General features: G+C 47.3%; 1 long non-coding RNA gene across 4 annotated transcripts in view; it reads left to right on the top strand.

Annotated features, from left to right (window-relative positions):
* The window catches only part of LOC129381004 (uncharacterized), a 75,088-nt gene extending 64,014 nt beyond the window's left edge, over window positions 1–11,074 (top strand). For 3 of the 4 annotated variants that reach the window (XR_011891036.1, XR_011891040.1, XR_011891039.1), the window contains 2 exons: window positions 8,572–8,724; window positions 10,929–11,074. This is a non-coding gene — a long non-coding RNA (uncharacterized lncRNA). Of the gene's footprint in view, window positions 1–8,571; window positions 8,725–10,925 lie in introns of all 4 variants that reach the window. The other variant, XR_011891038.1, reaches the window with a different exon arrangement.
* Window positions 11,075–25,612: the final 14,538 nt, after the last annotated feature.

Genomic DNA, 25,612 nt, shown 5'->3' with positions numbered 1-25,612 from the left:
GAATATGGTCACTTCCATGTGTTTCAATGTCCGTAAACCAGTGGACGCTCGAGGCAAAGCGCCGTGACACCAAAGTTAAGTCCAAGCAGCTACTATAGGTGGTGCCTCGCAAAAACGTAGGGCTGCCGTCATTCACACAGCACAAATCATGGTCGGCAGCAAAGGAGGCGAGACTCCTGGCTTTGGAATCAATTTTAGTGCTTCCCCATAGCTGGTGATGCGCGTTGAAGTCACCTGTGATAACCCAGGGGCCATTGTTCATCAGTAATATTTTCTTGAGTCGTTCGCCGTCAAAGTGACCCGCTGGGGATATGTAGGCTCCAATTAGTGTGAATGACACATCTTTCTTTTGGATATTCAGGCAGACATATTGGTTGTCGTCGTGAGGCTCTACCGCGTTAGCGACATATGTAAAGTCCGTGCGGATGTAGATGATTACTTTCATGCTCGCACCGCATGTGGACGAGACGAAAGATTCGTAACCGGACAGTCTGAGTGGAGTTGATGTATTTGGTTCGCAAATGACCAGTATGGGAAAGCGATTTGTAAAAATGAATTGGCGAAAGTCTGCTATGCGGGTCCTTAGACCCCTAGCATTCCACTGAAAGATCGACGCACTTTTAACTTCAGTGCGGAAGGGGACTATTGGTCGAGCCATGATGCTTAAACGATGCTAGCAAGCACTGGATTTGGTGCATCCAGTATTTGCAGAGCACTTCGAGCTGGTGGGGTTTGCAGCTTGTTCAGTATGATGCGCATTGTATTAATTAGCGATTGCAGCATATCAGCCACCTGCTTGTCTTGGTCGCACAAATCAGTGACAGTAGACTTCGGGGGTTGTCCAGCAGAAGTTTGCTGTGTTACGTTTCGCCTACAACGCGTGGTAATGCCGGCGCGGATGCAACGGACGCCGGGGCTTTGTTCAAAGCGGCGGACATTTTGGCCCGTTCAACGACGCCGCAACGCCTACCCGCCAAGCGTGTCCAGGCGTGTTTCAGTGCCACGTGTCTTCGTGTGTGCGTGTGTGTGTGTGTGCCCTCGCTTGTCAAAGCGCGGCAGCCGGGGAGCGGAGTTCCCCGAATGAGGGGCCTGGAGGTCTCTCGGCTCAACCGCTCGCGCCGTCGTGGGCCCCTGCTGCGCCGTCCCGTGACCTTCATCCCGTGACCTTCCCTCCTTCCCTTTTGGACCGCGACGCCGAGAGTATAAGAGCAGCTGCCCCCGGACGCCAGGGGAGAGGCTCCGATTTGTACTGTTGAGTTACGTGCTCTCCCGTCTCTCCACTTCGGTCGAACTGACCGGCCGCTCTTTTGCTATGTTAGAATAAACAAGTTGTTCTGTTACCAGTCTTCTCTTGCTTTGCCGGGACCTTCGGATGCTTCCAGTGCCCCAGGCCGCCAGGCCAACGCTACCCTTGGGGCTTGCGACCCATTGGCAATAACGGGCGTCAGCACCGAGACCCCAACAACTCGGGCCTGCGGTACGATTACAACATCTGGTTGCCAGCGGTGAGATCGCGACAACGGAGGCCAGCAGCGAAGAGATGCGGTTGACTGTATGCTGAGCAGCACAACGACCATCCGGGAGCAGCGCAACGAGCCCTGTGTGATGACTGGTTGCCTGCAGCGGAACGACTGCGCTGAAGTCTTGGCTGCGAGGTTTGGTGAGTGCGGGACTTTCTTCTTCTGAGTTTTGCCAGGCTTTTGTTAGTGTCAGAAACAGAGCTGGTAATTGTGGTTGTCGTTGCTACCGGGTTAGTTGCGGCAAGACAATAGTAGACAGTAGAGAAAGCAGCATTCAGAGCAGCCATGGATTTGAAGTCGTTGCGCAAACCGATATTGCTGGAGCTTGCAAGAGAGTTGGGTCTGGATGTCTCAGACAAACTCAGAAAACCAGAACTGCTAAGGGCTATTCTTGAGTTAGAAGCTGAGGATGACGAGCTGTCGGAATGCCTTGAGACCATTGAGGAGAGGGAGCGTGAACTTAAAGAACAGAAAGAGAAAGATGAGCATGAACTTAAAGAACAGAAAGAGAAAGATGAGCGTGAACGAAAAGAACAGAAAGAAAAAGAAGAGCGCGAACACGCTTTGGAAATGAAGCGTCTCGAGGTAGAGATGGAACGCGCTCGTAATGGAAGTCAGGCACACAGTGCAGGAGAACGAGTATTGTTCAAAATGACTGACCTGATGCGGCCGTTTAAGCTTGGAGAGGACATTGGTTTGTTCCTGGTTAACTTTGAGCGAACGTGCGAGAAACAGGGGTTCTCTCGGGAAACGTGGCCACAGCGCTTGCTCACTTTGCTACCCGGCGAGGCGGCCGACGTAGTCGCTCGCTTGGAGAGAGAGGAGGCAGAGGATTTCGACAAAGTGAAATCGAGTCTGCTAAAAAAGTACCGGCTGTCAGCGGAGGCGTTCCGTCGGAAGTTTCGGGAAAATGAGAAAGGCAAAAGTGAGTCATATACAGAGTTTGCGTACAGGCTTATGTCAAACATGCAGGAGTGGCTCAAAGAAGAGAAAGCGTTTGGTGACCACGAGAAAGTTCTGCAGTGTTTCGGGCTAGAACAGTTTTATAGTCGGTTACCTGAGAACGTGCGGTACTGGGTCTTGGATAGGCCAGACGTTAGTACGGTGGCTAGAGCCGCTGAGTTAGCCGAGGAGTTTGTGACGCGTCGGGCTCGCGGAGCTAAGGACGGTCAAAAGGGTGAATTTGGCTCCAAGTTTGAGAGGCCAAAGTTCACGCCCTTGAGAGCAAAGGGGGATACACGTAGTGCGGATGCGAGTGAAAGCAGTCCGACCGAACGTACAGAGACGGCGGCAACCGAAGCCGAACGCAGAAAGCGGTTCGAGATGAGGCAAGCGCGCGTTTGTTATACGTGCCAGAAGCCGGGTCACTTTTCGGCGCAGTGTCCGACCGAACGTGAGGAGACGGCGGCAGCCGAAGCCGAACGCAGAAAGCGGTTCGAGATGAGGCAAGTACGCGTGTGTTATACGTGCCAGAAGCCGGGTCACTTTTCGGCGCAGTGCCCAGAAACAAAACCAAAAGTCGTGTTTTTTTCATTAGGCAGCACTGACGAGAACATCAAGCTTCTCGAACCTTACATGCGAGACCTCCTCGTGAACGGGAAAGAGTGCCGAGTGCTTCGCGGTACCGCAGCTACGATGGATGTCGTTCACCCCTCTTACGTAGAACCCGATATGTTCACGGGCGAGTGCGCATGGATCAAGCAAGCAGTGGAAGCTTATAGCGTGTGTCTGCCGGTAGCAAAAGTGCTTATTGAAGGACCTTTCGGAGCACTTGAGACGGAGGCCGCAGTGTCATCTATGCTGCCCCCCCAGTACCCGTACCTATTTTCGAACAGGTCCGATCACCTCCTGCGCGAGAAGGGGCTTTTGTTTGGTGAGGCTAGCGTTCAGGCCTTAACCAGATCGAAGGTTCGGGAGCTCGCTGCAAAGGCGGTAGTTGCGGGGCCGACGTTGTTGAACGATGAGAAAGGGTCAGAGGCGCAGCAAGCTAGTATTCAGAGCACGCCCGAACGGGATAAAATTGAGCCTGTAGCGTTAAAGGCACCAGATACTGGAGAGGAAATTCCCGATGCGGGAAAGTTAGAAGAGCTTCCGGGACTAGGCTCAGTGACGAACAGGAAAGACACCGATCAAGTCATTAGTGACTTAATAAGTAAAGCATCGCTGTCGCCTGAGCAGAAAACAGAACTACACCAGCTCTTACAAGAGTTTCAAGGTCTGTTCTCTGAGAGGCCTGGTAGGACTTCTGTCCTTACTCATGACATAGAACTTACCTCCCCAGAGCCAGTACGATCCAAGGCGTACCGGGTGTCACCCCGCCAGAGCGATATTATGGAGGCTGAGGTAAAGAAAATGCTACAGCTCGGTGTTATTGAAGCGGGTGAGAGTGATTATACTTCCCCTTTGATTTTAGTTGAGGTACCGGGCAAGGAACCTCGTCCTTGCGTCGACTACCGCAGGCTTAATTCCATCACTAAGGATCAAATTTATCCGATCCCTAACATCGAGGAGCGCCTTGAGAGAGTGAGTAGCGCTCAGTTTATTTCCACCCTAGATCTTGTCAGGGGTTATTGGCAGGTTCCACTTACAGAAGAGGCTAGTAGGTATGCGGCGTTCATTTCACCAATGGGGACATTCCGTCCTAAAGTTTTGAGTTTTGGTTTGAAGAACGCGCCATACTGCTTTTCAAGCCTCATGGATAAAGTGTTGCGGGGACAGCAAGATTTCGCTTTACCGTATCTAGACGACGTAGCGATATTCTCCGCATCCTGGCCGGAACATATGGCGCACTTGCGGGCAGTGCTAACCCGCCTGCGCGATGCGGGCTTGACAGTCAAGGCTCCCAAGTGCCAGTTAGCACAGGCCGAGGTTGTCTACCTCGGACACGTGATTGGTCGGGGTCGACGCCGCCCCTCTGAAATAAAGGTGGCCGCTGTGCGAGACTTCCCGCAACCGCGTACGAAGACCGATATTCGGTCGTTCTTAGGTGTCGCCGGCTACTATCAGCGGTACATCCCCAGGTACTCTGATATCGCGGCTCCCTTGACGGATGCTCTAAGAAAGACAGAGCCGCAAACAGTCGTCTGGGATGAGACGAAGGAAAGAGCTTTTAGCGCCCTAAAGAGCGCCCTAACAAGCCAACCTGTGCTACGATCGCCCGACTACACAAAAGGGTTCGTTGTTCAGTGTGATGCTAGTGAGCGAGGCATGGGCGTTGTACTGTGCCAACGGGAAAATGGAGAAGTAGAACACCCCGTCCTGTATGCTAGTCGTAAGCTGACCAGTCGTGAGCAGGCGTATAGCGCCACCGAGAAAGAGTGTGCGTGTATCGTGTGGGCCGTTCAGAAATTGTCATGTTACCTAGCCGGCTCGAGGTTTATCATTGAAACGGATCACTGCCCTCTCCAATGGCTGCAGACCATCTCTCCCAAAAATGGCCGCCTCCTGCGCTGGAGCCTCGCTTTGCAACAATATTCCTTTGAGGTGCGTTACAAAAAGGGGAGTCTCAACGGTAACGCCGATGGCTTAAGTCGAAGCCCCTAACGTGGGAATCAGCCTCAAAATTGCTTGTTACTGATGTTTTTCTTCCTGAGGCAGGATTTTTTTTTAACTTATTGCTTTTGTGTAGTGTTTCAAAGTGATGATGTGCTTTTTAGTGCAATTTTTCCGATTTATGGACGCGTTCTGAGTGCTGCTAAACTACTGTAAGGAACTAGGCAGCAGTATAAAAGGGGAAAGAGCCTGGCAGGGCTTAGTGAGGGTTGTGCCGTGCTTGCTGACTGAGCGGTTGACTTTCAGGCGTGGTTCTAACGCTTGCCGGAAACGAGAACAAAAATGTCAACTCTCCCGAAGTCACTTTGCAGTGTCCTGTGTGCACCTGAACGTGAGAACGAGGCCTTCTCTGTGCGCTGCGCTCAAGAAACGCCAAGGACGCCCAACTTCGGTTATGAGCATCGTCGAGCGACATCCCTCCGGACAGCGGATGCAGTCCCCTGACCATCGGGATCTCCTTCCCCCGGCGGGGCGGTCTGTTACGTTTCGCCTACAACGCGCGGTAATGCCGGCGCGGATGCAACGGACGCCGGGGCTTTGTTCAAAGCGGCGGACATTTTGGCCCGTTCAACGACGCCGCAACGCCTACCCGCCAAGCGTGTCCAGGCGTGTTTCAGTGCCACGTGTCTTCGTGTGTGCGTGTGTGTGTGTGTGCCCTCGCTTGTCAAAGCGCGGCAGCCGGGGAGCGGAGTTCCCCGAATGAGGGGCCTGGAGGTCTCTCGGCTCAACCGCTCGCGCCGTCGTGGGCCCCTGCTGCGCCGTCCCGTGACCTTCATCCCGTGACCTTCCCTCCTTCCCTTTTGGACCGCGACGCCGAGAGTATAAGAGCAGCTGCCCCCGGACGCCAGGGGAGAGGCTCCGATTTGTACTGTTGAGTTACGTGCTCTCCCGTCTCTCCACTTCGGTCGAACTGACCGGCCGCTCTTTTGCTATGTTAGAATAAACAAGTTGTTCTGTTACCAGTCTTCTCTTGCTTTGCCGGGACCTTCGGATGCTTCCAGTGCCCCAGGCCGCCAGGCCAACGCTACCCTTGGGGCTTGCGACCCATTGGCAATAACGGGCGTCAGCACCGAGACCCCAACAACTCGGGCCAGCGGTACGATTACAACAGCTGTGATTCTGTCGGTGGATGCTGTTGTTTCGGTAGAGCCGGCCAAGATTCTGCAGGTGTGGTCTTCTCAGTTGCCTTGTTCTTCGCGGTCCTTTCGACAGTGTCTGGCCCGGACGGCAGAGGAGGAGGAGGTGTTGTAGGAAATGGCATGCGCGTCGCAGAGACAACAGCCTTCCTTGAGGGGCGCCGGCGACGGGAACGTTGCTTCCTGACTTTTTGGGCGGCTTCGCGATGAGATGAATGATCTCTCGCCATCTCTTTCAAGATAGCCATTTCCTTCTTAATATGCGGGCATTTCCTCGAGGAAGCTTCGTGTGACCCTCCGCAGTTTGAACATTTCATTACAGTCGCGCCACATTTATCTGCAGCGTGGGGCTCGGCGCAACGGGGGCATGCTGCCTGATTTTCGCAGACGCTGCTCACGTGTCCCAGTCTCATGCATTTGCGGCACTGAAGAGGTTTCGCAATGTAAGGCCGCACTGCATGTCTGAAGTGTCCCACCTTAACATGCGAAGGTATATATTTACCCTTGAATGCAATCTTCACGCAGCGTGAACTGCCTAGCCGCTTAGCATCAACAATGACCTCATCATTGGCTGGCTTGATAAGAATCGGCAAGTCGTTATTAAGGATGGCGACGTCTACGTCGTAGCTAACGCCACTGACTATGTCAGATCGGATGTAAGAGCGCACCTGAATGCCATCGATGTCCGTTACGCTGCGTAGAGTGTTCAGAGCAGCCGCATGTTGGACATCAACCGCCAGTAGATTTTTCCGAGTGTTGACTCGAATGTCCGATATTTCATTTGGCACCAGGGCTTCCAGTGACATCGACACAGATTGCCTGTTGAGTAGCTTCATGTTGACGGTGGGAAGCAAGGGCACAAATATGATGGTATTGGCGTCCGGCCTCTGCGTGTGTCTTACTGTTTGCGTGCTTGACGATGAGGACGTCCTGGTGTTTCTTCTCTTCGCTCTGCGGCCCTGCACCAGCTTGAAGTCGTCATCGGAAGTGTCCTCACTGCTGAGAGAGTAGACATGGGTGTCCTCGCTGTCGCTGTCGCTCTGCTGACCGTACCGCTTCCTGGAGGCGGCCGCCGCTGACGCCGCCGTCGCCGGCAGACGTGTGGGGTCGTCCACTTCCATCACGACCGAGCAGGGAGCGAGGACCAGCGGATGAACTTAGATTTTCACAGAAATAAACTGGAGCAAGGAAGAACAGCTCTGTGTCGAAAACACTTCCTTGCCCTTGGAATTTATACGGAACCTCACGGTGTCGCCGAAGCCGATGGCAGAAGTGCGCCTGGAGTGTCCATATAATTGCTATCAGAATAAAAACAAAAAACCGCGGCCATTACACGAGTATTCGCGGTACTTGAATTCGTTCACGTATTGGCAACAGAACAAAAAGAAGTAGGGCACGTTGCATTGTACTAATATTTTGGACTAGCACAATATAATGCTTTGCTTGTAAGGACTTCGAACATTTGTTTCTTGTTGTCTTCTAATTGTTGCTTTACAATGAATAATGAATTAATACATTATAATTAATCAATAATGCCTAGGGATCAGTAAACGGTACTCACAAGTTAGTTTTACGTCTTAGCTTCTCAATGCAGCCAGTTTAGTAAGACCTACGACCACCGCCTCATATAGAGCTTGATGCTCGTGCATGAGAAATCACCGACTCACTTCAACAGATCGCTGTATGCACGTCACACTGTTTATGTAGGTGAGACACCAGATGAGAGCGTGACTTTCTATTCCGTACGAGCCTCCGTTTGGGTTTGGCGCTGTGGACAATGGATAGATGCAGGGGAAAGGCTCCACTTGCAGAACTGGTGACCGCTTCCGCGGCCCAGCTATTCGAGTATCCGTGGTTTTCTAATGATCGTTAGCACGCCACAATGAGATGGGGCAACTCATCACGAACGCACTCTTTTACGATAAGATTCATCTGCATAATAAAACCATTCGTCTGACTCGCCGGTGGACACTGCTCACATAACATCATTTATGACGACGCGGAGGTCGCCTGGAATTCTATCGGCTCGCGACAAGCGATCGCTTGCTGTTTATTAAGCAGAATCGAAGCAAAAAAAGAATCGTCATTGTAAAGTGATGCATTCAGAACCAATTTTGAATTGCAAAGAAATGCATGTGTTCTCTTAGCGACTCTGGCCATGCTACAATATCCATTACGTCGCTTCATCACAGATGTGTTGACTTCAAAGCGTCGTACGAGAGGTGCGAATATTACAGCTTTCCATAACTCCTCTCTGAAGAGCGGCTTTCTGGTCATGATATTTCGCTTATGTGTCACTATCGCAAATGCTTTGTGTGTCGTGGAGCCTAAATATCGATTAAATTGACATGTTAATCATGCAGGCCTATTGGTCAGCGGAACGATCATCGACGACATCGAAGAAGTATTCAACAAAGTGAAAGGAAATATTACTGAAAACATTCCCAGCACCAAAGTAGTGCCTACTTCTCTCGGTGACATACTCCGCAAATTCGGAATCAAGGCTAACGTTTCACGTGAGTTTATTCTTCTTAAACAGTTTCTATGTTTGAAGTTTTGAGTTTAGCTTAGTCGAACTTACTTCGTTCTTGGGTGTAAAAAAAGATGGAACATTTTTAAAAGCAAGCGCCATCAAAGCATATTTCTCAGGTTATTTCGAAGCGTGCGCGGCCAGCACCTACACATACGCACTTTTACCTCAAGCATTTGTTATGCCCCTGCTCCCCTCAAAAAGTTGACCGGAATATCTACAAACAACTCTCCACATAATGAATCTGTTCATGAACGATGTTTTTCGCTCGAAATATACTCACGCGTGGATGCGCTTACGTGTTAATGAGAAATTCGCGTCACAAAGACTTATTCATACTTCGAGTCCAAAATGTTCATGTCTGGCAGATAGTAAGTTGCTTGCAAAAGTACCAAGCTCTCAAGAGAATTAAGTATATGTAATACTGAGATATGTACGAATCGGCTAAATAAAGGTCAGACACTAACAATGTAATATACCCTAATGATAACAAAGGTCCAATACTGGCACGGCAATATACCACACAACTTACACAGTCTATGCGAACCAAGTCTATGCAGAATTTTCTGCTAGGCATTTATAAAAATATGCAGGTCCTTCAAACTTAAACGATCAATAATTTTAGCAATAAGGTTATGCTAGATACTGTTAAGAACGGCCCAGCTGAGGCGCAAGTTTTGCCAGCCTGTTGCGACAGCGGCGTCAATTTTCTTGGAACGCCACCGTCACGCCCTAGCCTCGTCGCCGTTGTGACTGAATGCGATCGGCGCACCAACTATTGTTACTGAGCCCGCCACCGCCGCCCTGGTCTGCCGCGAGCGGGGGAGTGCTCGCGGGAACGTAGTTCGCGGCTCCTTCCCACGCGCCGTCCAAGACGCAAAACAATGGGGGGTCAGCTCGGGGAATAAAAGGCACCTTTCCTGACACAAGCCCCGAGCTCTACGAAGTCCGTCTGACGTCGGCTCCGGACCGTGAACTTGTGCGGAAGCTTGTGTGTGTAAGCCGTCCCGCAGAGAGGCGCCTTGTTTACGATGACTGGACGAACGTTTCCGTCACCTTGGGATCGAGGGGGGGACTGAGTGTTTATAAACCGCTGTTGTGCGGCTGCTCAGTGCACTTTCTCAAGCATTCATGTTAGACTGAGGTACTTTCTCAAGCAGTCATGTTAGACTGATGTACTTTCTCAAGCAGTCATGTTAGACTGAGGTACTTTCTCTCGCAGTCATGCTAGAGTGATGTAGATACTGTAAATAAACCCATATTCCTCGTTCTCGATGAGAAGAAGTCCTTCCCTTCATCAACGTCCTCAGCGTGGATAAGTTGGACGACGGCATGGGCCAGCTACCTTCTAATTCATGCCGGACTCCAATCTTGACAACGGGTTACGAGCGATGGGATTGAGCCCCCAATCCTAACAATACCCAGACGGTGCTTGTACAGGTGGTTTATGCGCTTTGGCGGACACAATTTTCCTGGACAAGTAGGGTCAAATTAATTGCACGGATTTTTTCATTAACGTTATTTTTGAAAATAATCGCCTATATTTATTTAATATAGCCAGTGACAGGTCCATAACGCTGCGGCAAACACTGCTTATATAAGGAACGCCTACTCATGCACCAGTAAACTTCCTTCTAGTCTTCCTCCTCCTATTATACGGGTATTATCTATCATATTCATGTCCCCCTACCCTCGCTTTGTTTAAGCGTTTCCTGATAGTGAGAGTAAGTTTTTAATTAATTGCTGTGCAACCGCACTAAAGAACCGCGAGCGTTAAATACTTCACATCTGTTCATGTTTGAATCGCACAGGATAACACAGTCAACCATGATATCCCAAACATTGTAAAAAACTTTATTCCTTCTTCTTTGTTGCATAATAAACATTGCGGAAATATAAACAGCAGTATTTATAACCGCATACTTGGTATAGTGCTCCTTAAAAGTAACAGTCGTATGTATGCTTGCAAATGTGCACTCAAAGTACATTCAGTAACTAAAGCTGCTATTTGTGTTATTTGGAACACATACTTTTCTTCTTGGGCTCTACTTACAACTGTCATTTTTCTTTTGTGTGTGTATTTTGCCTACTACGTGCCATGAAAGAAAGCGCGCTGCTGGTTAAAGAAATGAAACAAAAGAGCAACTTATCTTTTTTTTTTCCCTTGGGCCCCACCTCTCCAACCAGAAGGTTGCCCCTTCGAAGCTGACCTGTGCATTGTGGAGTGCTACATAAACAACAGTAAGCCTCTGCGAGGACACTGTGGTGGATTTCTCTGGACAAAGTGTGTTTGTGAGGAAGAGTATAGAAAATAAATCTCAAAAACTTTTCGGTCACTCCCCTGTTCGATTAGTGCAAAATACTGCCTACAGAAGCTACCATAGGGTTTATGCACTGAATCTCCGCCGCAACGCGGCACTGCGGTGCCTCGGCGCCGGTCGCCATATTCGTGGTTGTTCCCTAGCAGACGATGATGTGTTCTGCCCAATATCGCTATGCAAATGTATCTTGTTTTATCGCGCGTGGTTCCGGTTCTGAAAGAAAACTGGTATTAAATGCGTCACTGAATGTGCTCTATGAACGTGCCATATAGTGAGTTTGGTGGTGTAGGTGTGAGCTTCGCTTAAATATGTCACTTGATCTCCGCGGACTATGCGCTTGCGTGTTAGGACGAATTAGCAGAGCATGTTGTGGTTCACGCTCTTGTTCTAAGAGGACAAGAAACAAGCACAACGATGTCAGCACTCGAGGAGGGGTTTCTAAGGCTTCCCTACGTAGCCGAATGTGCGAACAAGCATCTGCGATTCCGGCTGGGCGGGTACTGTGCGCTTACATTGAACTCCGTCGGGCGGGTAAGATGCCGGCGTTACGCTCACGCTATATAGGCGTACAGCTGTAGTATATAGTGGCTAATCAGCAGATCATATGTTGTGACATTACAGAGTACTAAGCAGGACAGGTAAGATGCCTTGGTACACTGGCGTTATATAGCTAGTGGCTCATCAGCAGATCACCTGTCGTGGCACCACAGTGTAGTGCAGGTAAAATGCCACACGCCAGGGAAGATGCCGTAATTGGTGCACTGGCGTTGTATAGCTAGTGGCTTATCTGCAGCTCGCCTGTCGTGGCACCACAGAGTAGTGCAGGTAAAATGCCGTATTGCGTTGACACGTTCTAGCTAGTGGCTAATCAGCAGATCATCTGTTGTGGCATTGCAGAATAGTAAGTAGGAAAGGCAAGATGCCTTAATTTGTACGCTGGCGTTGTATAGCTAGTGGCTTATAAGCAGATCACCTGTCGTGGCACCACATTGTAGTGCAGGTAAAATGCCACACGCCAGGGAAGATGCCGTAATTGGTGCACTGGCGTTGTATAGCTAGTGGCTTATCTGCAGCTCGCCTGTCGTGGCACCACAGAGTAGTGCAGGTAAAATGCCGTATTGCGTTGACACGTTCTAGCTAGTGGCTAATCAGCAGATCATCTGTTGTGGCATTGCAGAATAGTAAGTAGGAAAGGCAAGATGCCTCAATTTGTACGCTGGCGTTATATAGCTAGTGGCTCATCAGCAGATCACCTGTCGTGGCACCACATTGTAGTGCAGGTAAAATGCCACACGCCAGGGAAGATGCCGTAATTGGTGCACTGGCGTTGTATAGCTAGTGGCTTATCTGCAGCTCGCCTGTCGTGGCACCACAGAGTAGTGCAGGTAAAATGCCGTATTGCGTTGACACGTTCTAGCTAGTGGCTAATCAGCAGATCATCTGTTGTGGCATTGCAGAATAGTAAGTAGGAAAGGCAAGATGCCTTAATTTGTACGCTGGCGTTGTATAGCTAGTGGCTTATAAGCAGATCACCTGTCGTGGCACCACATTGTAGTGCAGGTAAAATGCCACACGCCAGGGAAGATGCCGTAATTGGTGCACTGGCGTTGTATAGCTAGTGGCTTATCTGCAGCTCGCCTGTCGTGGCACCACAGAGTAGTGCAGGTAAAATGCCGTATTGCGTTGACACGTTCTAGCTAGTGGCTAATCAGCAGATCATCTGTTGTGGCATTGCAGAATAGTAAGTAGGAAAGGCAAGATGCCTTAATTTGTACGCTGGCGTTGTATAGCTAGTGGCTTATAAGCAGATCACCTGTCGTGGCACCACATTGTAGTGCAGGTAAAATGCCACACGCCAGGGAAGATGCCGTAATTGGTGCACTGGCGTTGTATAGCTAGTGGCTTATCTGCAGCTCTCCTGTCGTGGCACCACAGAGTAGTGCAGGTAAGATGCCGTATTCCGTTGACACGTTCTAGCTAGTGGCTTATCAGCAGATCATCTGTTGTGGCATTGCAGAATAGTAAGTAGGAAAGGCAAGATGCCTTAATTGGTACGCTGGCGTTATATAGCTAGTGGCTTATCAGCAGATCACCTGTCGTGGCACCACAGTGTAGTGCAGGTAAAATGCCACACGCCAGGGAAGATGCCGTAATTGGTGCACTGGCGTTGTATAGCTAGGGACTTATCTGCAGCTCGCCTGTCGTGGCACCACAGAGTAGTGCAGGTAAGGTGCCGTATTGCGTTGACACGTTCTAGCTAGTGGCTAATCAGCAGATCATCTGTTGTGGCATTGCACAATAGTAAGTAGGAAAGGCAAGATGCCTTAATTGGTACGCTGGCGTTGTATAGCTAGTGGCTTATAAGCAGATCACCTGTCGTGGAACCAGAGTGTAGTGTAGGTAAGATGCCGTAGGGCAGGTAAGATACCGTATTAAGTGCACGCATTATAGCTAGGGGCTAATCAGCAGATCATCTGATGTGGCGTTGCATAGTAGTAAGCAGGACAGGTAACATGCCTTTGTACAGTCGCGTTATATAGCTAGGGGCTTATCAGCAGATCCTCTGTCGTGGCACCACAGAGTAGCGCAGGTAAGATGTCGCAGGGCAGGTAAGATGCCGTATTACGCTGACTCATTGTAGCTAGTGGCTAATCAGCAGATCATCTGTTGTGGCATTGCAGAGCAATAAGTAGGACAGGTAAGAAGCCTTGGTACACTGCCGTTATATAGCTTGTGGCTTATTAGCTGATCCTCTGTCGTGGTTCCACAGAGTAGCGCAGGTAAGAGGCTGTATTACGTCGACGCATTATGGGTAGTGGCTAATCAGCAGATTACCTGCTGTGGCATTAAAGAGTAGTAAGCATGACATCTAAAAGACTTTGGCACACTGGCGTTATATAGCTAGTGGATTATCGGCAGATCACTTGTTGTGGCACCGCAGAGTAGTAAGTAGGACAGGTAGGATGCCATATTACGCCGATGCATTATTGGTAGTGGCTAATCAGCCGATTAGTTGTTGTGGCACCTCAGAGTAAGCAAGACAAGTAAGATGTATTGTTATGCTGACGCAGGCGAGCGCTGTCACACGACATCTTATGTATCCTGGTACACAGAAATGGGGGGGGGGGGGAGGGAGCACGACGTGCCCGGTGTGCCCTCTCTCCCTGGCTACGCCATCGTCGTTATACCATCGGCATCATTCTAGCAACTGCATCACGTTGTAATCGCGCGATCGTCATCACTCCAGCGTCATCTTCCAGTGGTCGTCATGCCATCATCCTTACATCGTTGTCGTCATTCCGTCATCGTCATGTCGTTCTCATCTTTGCGTCGTCGTGCCGTCGTTGCCTTTCCTTCGTTGTCGTCATCGCTCCGTCGTCGTCATGCGTGGCATGTGCATGGTCGAGATTGTGTCCAATTGCGTCATGCGGTCTCTACATACATATGATCACTAAGCAGGGGCAGCGTTCTTCCCAGACACCGATAAAAGATTCCCTTAAACCAATTGCCACAGCGCGTACGATACACTAGTGTCTTATTACCAGCTCGCACAGTCAAGCATATCGCAGTATAATGTCTTCTGAGTACTTGTGAAACACAGACTTTGGTAACGGATCTCACATCGCCGCATATGGGAGTAATGCCATTATTGGACGCGTTATATAAAGAAATTTGTACTGCTAACGCAACCGTACAAAGCTCCAAGTGGACAAATCAACTGTAATCAACGAAGTTAAGAAAGACGCAGTGGCAGCCCATTTCTAAGAAAAAATTGTTTTGCGCTTGCTCCGAGTGCGAGAGCCGCGGCGTGCCGTCGTCACGTGATCCTGCGCCTAGAACCTCGCGTTGACGGCAACGCCGGCCTCTATGGTGGTGGAGTTCTAGTTCAATCATGCAAACACCCTGGCGGCAGCTATAAAACTCACGAATCGTTTGTACCTACATGTTCGCAGACCTCAATAATATTTGTGCCCACGGGTGCAGTTCCTTGTAATACGAATGGCCTTGGCTGTACACGGGCGAGTTTCTTACATGAGAACGAGGGTAGCGCCGGAGGGGAGAGGAGAAGCCGCTTCTCATACTTTCGCGCGAGAGCTATGAAACCGAGTTGTGAGGCGCGTTGGCCGCGGAACGTCAACTAGCTCTTTGAAACACACAACTTGTCACACGAGAGCTTTGTGACATTGGAAGGGTTAGATGTGGCTCTGTGTCGGCGATGTGTCACCTTTCTCCGCCGCCGGGGGCGACTTTCGTGGGACGGGTTTGTTGCATAACTCCGCGGCTCGTCTCATGTCGAGGTTCGCCGTTTTGTCTTACCGGCTCACCCCAGCTTTGCTTAGGCCGACTCCTAGAGTGGGTGGGATCTGCGTGCTTTTATATTGAATGGTCGAAGTGATATGTGGCCTCCGTGGAGCAAGCTAGCGAAAACGGATGCGCCGGTGCGCAGCCGTTATCGTACAATCGTAGTCATTCCGTTGTCGTCATGCCGCTGACGCCGCGCCGTCGTCGTCACACTGTCGTGATTATTTTGTCCCCACGGCGTCGTACAATCTTAGGAAAATTTACACCCTTTGGAGTGTCCCTTCTGCCGCACAACGATAATCGTCATCTGCCTTCATGCGTTTCCTTTCTTTAACGCTGCGAGCCCAGTACTTTCCAGTAACGAACGGCATGGCATGCATGTTATCAGCATGATAGCATTCGTGACAGGAAAGTAGCGGGCATGGCGTTTTCAAGAAAGGAAACGCATCAAGGCAGATAACGATTATTGTTGTGTGGCAGAAGGGGCACTCCAAAGGGTGTAACTTTGCCTAAGAGTGTAGTCATGCGACCGTCGTCGCCAGCTTCTCCATCGTCGCCACGCCATCGTCGTGGTGCGGCCGCCGCTGTCGCCAAGCTGTCATGCAGTCGATATATACCAAAGCGTGGCGGCAATAACTTCGGCCGCCATTATCAAACACCGTTGGGGACGTCAGCAGTATATGTACTTCGCCAGTATTGCTAGCGTGTTTATTTTATTTCTGTTCGGATACACCATTCTGCTTCTTTTTCATCTGTGGTTGGTCCTCTATTTTTGTAAGATGCGCTTTTGTTTACTTGTCCTCTACTTGCTGGTGTTTTATATTGCGATTGTCATCCTTGGCAAATCCAGCCACTATTCTTCGGTTTCACGAAGAGAGAGCTCCGTGGGGGAATCCTTTCCTTGTTGTTTTATGGAGATACTGTTGTCACAAGACTCACACCATAATATAGATACTGCTAATATTTTTTAAGAGCCATCCTACCCATTGTTCTAATTGGTTTTCCCGCTCGTTAAGTATTCTGAGAAATAAAAATTTATAGGTGACCACGCTTCGGATAACTCCACAATTTACTCCGCTAAGTCTTTTAATCACGAAGTTTGGTTCTCGACGCATTACAGGGAAAACAAACGCAATGCCATTGTTAGAATGAGTGAGCACTCATCTTGGTGTCTTAATAGATGCGATGTTTAACAGATAATTGTGCTGGGTGGAGCGCGAAATTATTACATAATAGACACAGAATGCTGCAGTTGTGAATATTATTTTATTTTTCACAATAAATGAAGTTCATGCAATTTCATTTAAATAATTATTATTCTACATTAACTTTAAATCATAATAATGACCCGAGAAGTTACTCGCACATAGGAGAATATCACTGTGAACCTGAAGATGAAAGAAAGCATGGCACAATCGCTACCGCTTGTAGAATTATGCAGTGACAAAATAACATTAATCAAATCATGCCCATTGAACGAGGACTAGAGCATTCAACAATACGATTGTAACATTTTTATGCAAAAACGTTGCAAAGGCAAGATCAGTTCAGTCTGAAATTCGAGGTATAGCATGTAGCAGCGACATATTTATAGAACATTCATCCCACTTTAGTACTTGCTATAAACGCTACACAATCAGCATGATTGCAGCGCAAAGCGAAAGTCCTCCCGGAATTCTACAAAAGAAATAATATAGTGATTATACATCTCACTAATTGCAGCTCGGGGAACGAAACGCACGTGTAATTATAGCTACGGCACCCCACTCTCCACAAGCAAGCAATTCGATAGGTATTTTGAATTTTATTGAAATTTGAAGAGTACACGAAGGCCACGAAAGCAATACAAGTCATAGTTGACGTACGCCCAAAAGATACATTCATGTACTTCCTCAAAACTGACAATCAGAGAGGGCATGCGAAAATACTTAGACAACGAAACTTTATTGCAAATGAAAAATTAAAATTTCAGTTCATGTACCAGACTGTGCAGAAATAATACTGAAACAAAGTTACAGATTAGAGAAGTAGAATATCAGCTTGGTAGATTTAGAAAGTTCCTATTAAATAGTGAGTTTGAAGCGGCGAATAGCAAGCTAGCGTTACACCACGCATTCCAACCTCCGTCGTCCACAATTTCCTTTGGCGAAGCGATTGGTAACTTTTTCACAGTCAACTGGATGTCTTTGTGCGTATGTTCCAAGGCCAAACCGGTCAGGCGGGTTTCACTCACCTGTGATCGCAGCAGGGGCGTAGCCAGGGGGGGGGGGGGGGGGGGGCTTATGGGGCTTCAGCCCCTCCCCCCCCAAAATTTTTTCGTGTTGTCATGCGCCGCTGACCAAAACAACCCCCGACGCCGGAAATCTTGCTCGATTTTGTCTAGAATGACCTTTTCACGCTTGCAAAAACATTTTAGCGCGAAAATTGCGAAATCGGGCTGGATTTCGAGGCAACGCCCATGCACCGGGAGTCACATATCGTAACGCAAGGAGCTCCATCGGAGCACAAAATTCCAAAGGCGTGGCGGGCGGGCTCGTCGAGGCATCTCGCTGAGGCCGCGGATCCTAGGGAGCGCTTGGATTTCAAGTCTGAAACTTTATGGGTATAGAGTTCTGTTAAACTTTTCATGCGAAAGGTGTACTGACATTTCCGAAGTCGTGCTTTAGATTTTCAATTTCGGAACTTTGTGGGTTTAATGTTGTTATAAACATTTGACGCCAAAGGTGCACTGACTTTTCTAAAGTCGTACATCGCACCATACAACGAGACACGCCAAATCACCGCACTATCAGACAACTTGACAAAGCACGCAGCGAGATCCGATGCGACGAAACGTTTTGGTGGCTCATTTGTGCCGTCATGTCACAGAAAAGAATATCAACATTTTTTTCACCTTCGCCAAAGCATCTTGTCAAGACACTAAAGCAAGCAAAGGTAACCACGTTCTTATTTATTTTTCTACTTGGACTTTTATTCGCAAGGACACATTGAGGCTCTTTTTTTGTTTTTCTCGCTACCCGCGGGCTGCCGAACCAGCCCGAGCGCATGAATTTTTCTCCTGCTGCATTGACCACCGCGCAGCGCATTTCTATGCGCCCTCGTTTTTCTCAGGTCAAGTTTATTTTCGCCTGGCAGAGTTTCGGGCGATTTCTGGCTAGCAGACGAGAAAAAGAAACAATGCATGGTCGCTCGCCGCCATCCCTGCGGGGACTCGATGAATTGCAACGCGTTCGCTTGAGCGCAACCTCTCCGGAAAATTTTGTCTCGCCGGTGTAGAATGCCGAGAAGTACGCGTATGGTTCTCTGAAGACCAGGCGTCTCACATTTTCTTCAATATTCCTTCGGTAGCCATACTAGGTGCCCCAAGTAGGCATTCGATTGTCGCCAACATGCTTTCGTTTCTGTTGTTTCATTTTGGCGCCCCCCGCCCCACAAAAGAAAAAGACATTGTAGCGGCGCAGCGAATTGTCGCACTGTGAAAGTTCGATTTTGTTACTTGTTCTTTTGCGGAAAGTAATGGGCCGCGGGAGGCTTCATTTGGCGGATACTATTATATTATTGCGATAGCAATTATATGGACACACCAGGCGAATTACTGCCGTCGCTGTCATCCTCATGTTCCGTATGAAGTCCAAGGGTGATAACATCGTGACCGCGCGCCGCGTGCTGTATGTGCGAATGAAAGCGTAACGGGGGGGGGGGGGGGGAGGGCAGGGGTGAACCGACGATGGTGGCACAGTATTTTGTGTGCAAGGGGGAAAAGCGGGGAGGAAGTGCGCCGCCTTCCGTCGCGCGCGATACATGAGGGGGAGCGGAGGGAGGTGGGGGGGGCTGTGATCTGTGAACCTGTGGTTGCGCAAGATGTTTATTTGCCTTGTTTGACGCATCATATAAACGGACTCTTTCTTAGATACGTAGATTTATTGGAGATTTATACGTATATTTAAATATCTTGGTGCGAGGTTTTGTGTATATGTGCAGTGAACTTTGTTTTGAGTGACACTTTTTTGCCCTTTATCAAGCTGTATCTTCGCATTTGTATATCTCATTGTATCTTCGCATTTCTAATGTACGAAGGCGAGTCAAGTGAATGTGAGCCAACCCACCCTGCGAAATAATGGTTCGGTTCATTATCTGCAAGGCATGCGCGTGGCACAGAGGCATCTCTCATTTACAAAAGTGACACGCAGGTGTGAGGATCAAGGTGCTTTAATGCTCTCATACACTGGGTTGAACATGGTTGCGTGACATAATGGACACTCCAAAAGTTGAACTGTTTGGTGGCGTGAGGTTTTTGACAGACGAAGATGTTTCCAAAAAAGAAATTAGTCGCCGTATGGCTGCCGTGTACTTTGAACATTGCATTTCATTAGCCACTGTGAAGCGTTGGATCAAACGATTCAAAGAAGGACTTGAAAGTTGCAAAGACGATACAAGACCGGGCCGAAGCCACCGTGCAATCCCCCCCCCCCCCCCCAACCAAATTTCAAAGGCTGAGTAGACAAGAACGGAGGATAAGCATCGATGAATTGGCAGGGCGTGTGAACATCAGTCACGGTGCGGGTCACACCATAATTCATGAACATCTCTGTTATCGGCTTTTGTGTGCGCAATGGATGCCCAAGATTTTGAACCACCACCAGAAGACGGAGAGGTTCGGCGCTGCCTTGACTCCTCGTTCATAAGGCATAAAAATTATAGAAATAGAATATTTCTACACTTTGCGCCTTCTAAATTCATTTTATTTCTCAAATACTGCCTCCAAAATTTCCTAGTGTCTAGTGCATCTTTAACACCAAAATTCAGTTCTTCCAATACAAGAAATAGTGATACGTGGTATGTACCGAGGTTTCGTAATAAATATAGCCTACAGTCAGTACAACATAACCTACCATGCATTTTAAATAAATATTAGTAAACATATACTTCTTCATCCAAGGAACTGCGAATGCATTTCGTAAACATGTGATCACTGATTGTTTATCGTTTTTCAGAGCCAACTGTGTTACGGATTTTGTAACCCATACACATATATTCCTATCTTCTGGCGTATCAGATATGTTTTCTTTAGTCTGTCAGAGCGAATTGTATTAGCTTTTTAATAACCCTTGCACACATACTTCATTTTTTCTGGTGCATCAAATATGTTTTTTTTTCTCTTAGTCTCTATATTATTTTCGGTTATGTTATTGTGCACTCATGCAAGTAATTTATTGTGAGTGTCTAACAATGTTACGATTTTTGATGCAACCACCATGTATGCCTTGTAATGGGCCATCGGCCAAGTCAAGCTGTTTTTCCAACAGCTTTTAGACTTTGGTATCCACCAGAACACTTGCATTTCTTGAAATAAAATCTATATCCATCTATCTATATCTAATCCGGTATCACGATGAGGGTCACAACTTTTGGTCTGCAATTGTGACCAGGGTCGAATCATGGTGCCGCTACTACGAGCCTGAAACACGACGGCAAATCTTACAGGGGAAACATTTGAATTCACTACCCCCAAGGAAAGCAAAGGCCGTCATTTCTGCAGGAATGGTGTTGTTGACTTTTTTTTCGATTGTCAGGGGCCATTATTGATTGAATTTGCTAAACCTGGATAGACTGTCAATTGTTTCCAATATCGTGAAACGATGGATCGGCTGCGTGTCGCAATCAAGATCAAACGACGTGGAAAATTGAGGGATGGGGTTATCTCGTTCCACGACAATACCCGTCCCCATGTCGCTGATGTAGTTATTACAAAACTTTCAAAGTTCAAGTGGGAAACACTGTAACATCCACCATAGAGCCCAGAGCTGTCGCCTTGCGACTTCCACATTTTGGAGCATTTGAAAAAAAAAAAAAAAAAAGAACAGCTCAGAGGAACTAGATTCGTGTCATACGACGACGTGAAAGAGTCAGTTACACACTTTTTCAAACAGCAACCCAAGGCGTTTTATGAGACGGGAATCACGCGACTTGTTAATCAGTGGGACAAATGTCTAAATGCTCATGGAGACTACTTTTAACTAATGTACCCCGTTTGTCATATATTCGCATTGGCTCACTTTCATTTGACGTGCCCTCATATATTTTTGCAGAACTCCTGCTTTTTATATGTGCTCTCTGTTGCGACTATAATTTCGGAGCAATTACCCACAATACACGACCGATGACAGCTGCTCCTGCGCAGTACATTCTAGCAAAGGACAGCGTCATTGAGATTTTTCCCTGGTCGTTGCATATGTACAAAAATGTAAACAAGGTTCTTGAATGACAGAGAGAGAGAGAGAGAGAGAGAGAGACGCAAATGAAAGAAGGGCAGGGAGGCTAAGAAAATTTGTGAAAATATTTGTCCTCAACTTGTTCATTTCATGGCCTATATATGTTTCATATCAGCGGCATGCACAGCTTTGCTGGTTTCAAACCGATATAGTTCTAAAGTTCGTGTGTACTTCCTTTACTTACTAAACATAAAAAAAAACATGGAAGCATTGATATCAGTTATTTCGGGCACAATTTTTGAGACATACGAGTATATTCATTTATGAAAAAGTACTTATTTTACTTGTCTTGACAGTGCGTAGCGTTCAAGAATTAGGTTGCAGCATCTTTGGCAATGGCAACGCAGTTCTTAATAATGTTTAATTTATTTGATCGCTCGACAATTTCTATAAGGGGGAGGCCGAGCTGCAAAATGAGCCCCCCCCCCCCCCCCCCCCCGAACGAAATTTCTGGCTACGCCACTGGATCGCAGCCATGTTTTTAAGCGACAGAGTGTGAAGAACGGCTTTTAGGCGCTGCCAACGCTGAAAGGGAGAGTGGTCAGTATTCGCAGAAGTGTCTTGATAGAAGGAAACATGTCGCCGTCGCTCATGTAGAGCGCTTCACCAGCAGTCGAAGGGATGCCCATTCCTTTTTCGCTTTCGCGCTTCCACTTTTCCTGCCATAGCCAAAGTTCGGCTTCATTAACAGTTGGAGTTATCAGGGTATGCCTTCCAATAATGTTATCAGGGTATGCCTTCCAATAAGGTTATCAGGGTATGCCTTCCAATAAGTTGTTGTTGCCTCAACACATGACTGAGCGCTTGCTCTTGTTCTTTTTTCCTAGTGAAATGGGGCAACCCACTTTGGGCAATTGGCCATGAATCGGGCAGTGTAGAAAGTGTTATCAATTTTTAAAAAAAATAGGGTGAAATGAAATAAGTATCTTAAAAATCGGATTTAAAGTGCCTACTGTTACAGATATGAATAATCAATTATGTAAGTATTACATAAAAACAATTTTGAGCATAATAAGTATGAAGAATTTCTAGCGTGCAGTTTTTTGTCTCACGCAGAAAGATACAGAGGGCTTCAAAAACGTTCCTTCGGCTGTAACCTAGTACGGTACGCCCAAAGGAAAGATTTACAGGAAGAGTCAAATTCAAGCAAAGCTATTGGAAGGATTCTAAAAATATTTTCCGTTGAATAATGAAACGGTGGCATGTCAGAAAGAAGTGTTGCAGAGATTCACTCTCATTACACAAAGGGCACAAAGGCGGTCTAGCTTGACCAGACCTGTGGAAGTAAAAGTTCAGTGAGGTGACGCAGCACCGCAGGCTCGTAATCGCTACTTTCATTTTTCTGGTGGAGCACCATTTGTTGTTCCAACGAAAATTGAGATGCGGGAAAGCAGATGCTGACAACGATGATTGGGCCAAGTTATTTGCAGAAGTATATTTTCTTAATCGCGCCGAACTGATGAAAGCTGACGTAGGTAAAATGGGGATTATAGGACCATCATGGGATACTACTGTGAGTGCCTCTGCATATTCGTTTAAGGCTTGACATTTGTGGCCTGGCACCCACACTAAATGAACGAGATGTAAGTGTCCTGGGAGAAGAGAATAGAACGTTTCTAATGAATCTGACAATTTGCACGAGGTTTGTGAAGAACAGACAGACAGGCAATCAGTTAAGATTACCGCTGATGACAGAGATGATGATAATTTGCGTAAAGCTAAGAAAATTGCCAATAATTCTGCCTGAAAGATAGGCGTGAAATCAGGCAGCCGAACGGGAAAATACCAATTTAGATGTGGTAATACAATGCCCGCACCTGCCTTTTCTCCAGAAACGAAACATCAGCTACTATACCGGTCTTTGTATCCAGGTGTGCAAGGTGGTCTTCCAAAGTACTATTGAGATATTGATAAGGAAAATGTTTAGCCATTGTTTGGAAAAATATAATCAAGTTCAACTTTTGCGACTGGAGCATAAGCATTTACTAAGACCACCTCGCATAGGTGAACATTTAACGGGTCCAATAGTTTTTGTACGAAGAATACTTTAGGGCAACGTGAGCGATGCCATTGATAGCTAAAAAATGAGGCAGATTCATTAATGAAAACGTATTGTGATGTCCTTTGTGGAAATGCAAATATCTTTAGAAAAGTTTGTACTGTTAGGATATGATATCGCATGAGAAGAGAAGGCAAGCATGCTTCTTAATATAATAAATCATTAGCAACACATTTAGGAAGCCGAAGTCATAAACGAAATGTATCTTGTTCTAATAGGACCACATGCCGAATTTTATATGCAGGTCCGCCAGAAAACAAAACGCAGCCGAACTCTATTATCGGGCGAACATATGCGCAATAGATCATAATGAGAACATGCCGACCCAACCCTGACCAATTGCTGCTAAGTCTACGCAGCATTCCTACTGCGTCTGCTCCCTTTGAGGCAACATGCTGTATATGCGGGCTCAAATTAAGCTTTCCGGTGTGCACTACACTCATATATTTAAGTGAATTCCCCTGTGGGATACTTTCTTGTCGATGAAGAATCGAAATTTGCACAGGAATGCTTTGAGGGAAAATTGAGACGGCACTTTTTCTGATATTAAGAGAGAGATTACTTCCATCAAGCCACAATTCTAGGCGGCTCATATAGAACTGTAGAGTTTGGTAAGAAGCATATAAATCTACCAATGTAGCAAAAAATGCTATGTCGTCGGCGTATACGTACACATGCACATCCTGTTGCAAAGGTACAGTACTCAGTAAAACATTTAACAGCGATGGCAATAGGACTGATCCTTGTGGGAGACCTCTTGACTGGTAATGCGTTAACGAAGACAACCCGCATAGAGAGCAGTGAAATTCCCTACCGTTTAACCATTCACAAACCCACGCGACAAAATAATTTAGCAGACCTTCATTCTGAAGCGTGTTTATTAGGCTTACATGTTCTACGCTGTACTTAGGTTACGCTGTACTACGCTGTAACTTAGATTCACGTTTGTAGCATCGAAACTATTGTATTTAACATTCTGTAGTAGCGTTACCTTCAGTGACCCGCCCTACTATGTGTGATCTGTACTGCGTGTTCTACTTTATTCTTTAGATTTGTCCTGTTGCTGTTGCTTTCCTCTTTCCTCCCCTCCTTCCTATCTTCCATTTCTGTGTTGCTGTCGCCTCCCTCTTGAAAAGGAGGCAGCCGTTGTGCCCCTTTAAGTGGCAGTTGCCCGCCTGCTCCTCGCTTTCCCTTTCCTGTTAATTGTATATATGTGTTCAAAACAAATAATAACAATAATAATGCGTTGTCATACGCCTTACTGATACCTAAAGTAACTAAGACTGCATATTTTTTCTGCAATCACGCTAGTTGGATACGACGTTATAGGTCAACATGGGCACACCAAATCGAGCACGCACGTCTGAAGCCAATTTGGCTTGGGCTCAAAATCACGTTCTCTACCAGTTATATATGCTGTCGTGTAAGATTCTTTCGATGAGCTTTACTAGGTTAGATGTAACAGATATTCGCCTAATGTTATCTAATACATAACCGGCACCTTGCTTCTTTAATAACGGGATTATCCTTGCAAGTCCCTTCCGGAGGAATCCACGAATTTTTAATCGAATGGTTTACCGTGGTAAGCAATACGTGCGACGATATCTTAAATAAAGTTTTTATTATTGCCGTAGTAATGCCATAGAGGTCTGGCACTGAATTAGGCAGCTGACTTAGTATATTTTTCAGCTCCGAAACTGTAACTTCTTTGAAATCTTCAACATGAGAAGTGGCGTAGCGTGATAAGACAAAATTTACTCAAGGCGGCATTCTAGACCTTTAGCAATACCTTCCAGTAATTTGGTCAATTCGCAGGGTGTTGAGACCACAGAGTCGACATTTGTGCCGGAAGGACCTTTTATTTCTCAGAAATCGACGTAGTTGGTGGCCTTCTGTTGGTGGCATTTGAAAGAAAGTCGA

Source organism: Dermacentor andersoni, chromosome 1, assembly GCF_023375885.2.
Source record: "Dermacentor andersoni chromosome 1, qqDerAnde1_hic_scaffold, whole genome shotgun sequence".
Lineage (NCBI taxonomy): Eukaryota > Metazoa > Arthropoda > Arachnida > Ixodida > Ixodidae > Dermacentor > Dermacentor andersoni.
The sequence above is the reverse complement of the archived record's forward strand: the minus strand, read 5'-3'. Positions and strand labels throughout refer to the sequence as shown.